General features: G+C 45.8%; 1 non-coding gene across 1 annotated transcript; it reads left to right on the top strand.

The window, feature by feature from the left end:
* The first annotated feature begins 1,637 nt into the window (after positions 1 to 1,637).
* Positions 1,638 to 1,709, top strand: trnap-agg. Its single transcript has one exon. It is a non-coding gene; the product is annotated as a tRNA-Pro (tRNA).
* Positions 1,710 to 1,916: the final 207 nt, after the last annotated feature.

The raw sequence follows: 1,916 nt of genomic DNA, 5'->3' as shown, positions 1-1,916 counted from the left end.
AGGTCGTCTCCGTTTCCCACGTGAGCGCAGAGAGGCGGGCACGCGCGCAGAGAAATACGCAAACTATTTTACAGGGAAATGCGGTGAGGTTCGTTCAGCTGGTGTAGCACGGCGTGAGCCGTCTTTCTAATCCACAGGCGAGGAATCAATGTTTATGCAGTGTTTTGGATTAGCAGCGATCATTTGGAGGAAATACGTTCACATGTTGGGAGAGAAACAAAGTAAATGTTGCCAAGTAGTACACGGCGGCATCTGAAGGAGTCATACTAATTTTCTGCTTTTGTGACAGTCTCAACTGTTGTGCCAGGCCAGATTTTAGAGAGTGGCTGCAGAGGGAGCGTCAAAGGAATCCGTGCTTCCAAGACGATGTCAAAATTCAAAACATATGATGGGAAAAGACCCAAAGATGCCATAATAGAGAGGTGCTGGATAATACGAATGTCATTCAGTTCACTTCAGTTCTGTTTTATTGTGTGTTAATAGCGATACCAACTGTGCAGGACACTTTGCATAGCCCAGAATCACTAACGCGACGGCGGCAGGGGAAAAAAAAAACTTTTAACAGGAAGAAAACTTGAGGGAGGTGTGGGAGGGGGGAGCGTCTGCTCGAGGCTGACCGGGTAGAGACAGGATAAGAGGAAGAGGAGAAGGGATTAGAGCAACAAGAAACAAGGAGCATCTATATAAGGAGCGGCACAATGGTACAGTGGTTGGAACTGACACCTCACAGTCCGGAGGTTCTTCGCCTGTACGGGTTTTTCTCCCGGTGCAGTTTTAAGCCTCACAAGCTGGGATAAGCTCCGGCCTGTCACGATCCTCTAGGGGATAAGCGGTAACAGATAAATGAATGAATGTTACAGGAGGGATTGATAATGCATAAAGTAGATGGCTTGAGACAAAATTCAAAGTGTTCATCGCGCAAAGGCTCAACTGGCACACTCAGTTCATGACTTCACGAGCACAGGCTGGTGTGTGAGAGCTGAGGAAAAAAAAGAAAGATACAGAACTCAGTAGTTCTGTCACAAGTGAGTTGGCTGGCATAATGTACAAGTATATGAGGCATCATAAGCTGATTGGAGAATTAGGCGAGGTCTGAATACATAACTGTAAGCAATGAGCACAGGGCAGGTTAAACTGTCACAGAGAACTTGGGCCAAAGTGTGGTCCAAGGACAACTTTCACAAAGGCTTATGGTATCTTCTACAGCGGGGGTCTTCAACTTGTTTCAGGCCAAACATTTCTATTTTGTTTGTTCAGATGACGAAGCGATCTATTTTAGCTTCAGTAGTTGGCTGACGGGAGCGAGCTGCGCCGTTAGCTTCTCTTCTGCTAGTATTGCAGCGTGCTTCTGGGATTTCACCGGGGGAGTGAACAGGACCTCGGCCAATTGCGGGGAATCTGACAGAGATTTTGCGAACCCCCTAGGGGTCGCGAACCCACTGTTGAAGACCTGCGTCCTACAGGCTAGTGATGATTTCAGGAGGCTGTTGCCATTAACACATGAAATATGCTAGTGCGCCAATATAAGGTTTGGCAACTTGGAAAGCAATTTCCTTTTTTAGAAGACTTTGCATAGGCACAGATGTATATTTCATGGTATTTCTACATGATTATGACATCATGATGTTATAAAAAGTGGCTCGTTGGTCTAGGAGTATGATTCTCGCTTAGGGTGCGAGAGGTCCCGGGTTCAAATCCCGGACGAGCCCTCTACTCACCTTATCGAGGGGTGATAGCTTTGCTCAGTTCTTATCAAAATGTGTTGTATGTTTTTTTTGTGAAACACCACTACTGTTACTGTTCTAATTTGAACACGGAACATTTCTTTTCTTTTCGCCCTTTTTATCATTTTCCGTAGATGTACTGGCAGGTTTCCCAGAATGAATTTCATGGGGATGCTCAAGTAGATGCTCTAG

Source organism: Mugil cephalus, chromosome 16 (assembly GCF_022458985.1).
Source record: "Mugil cephalus isolate CIBA_MC_2020 chromosome 16, CIBA_Mcephalus_1.1, whole genome shotgun sequence".
In the NCBI taxonomy this organism is placed as follows: Eukaryota; Metazoa; Chordata; class Actinopteri; order Mugiliformes; family Mugilidae; genus Mugil; species Mugil cephalus.
This window is presented reverse-complemented; position numbering and strand designations above follow the sequence as displayed.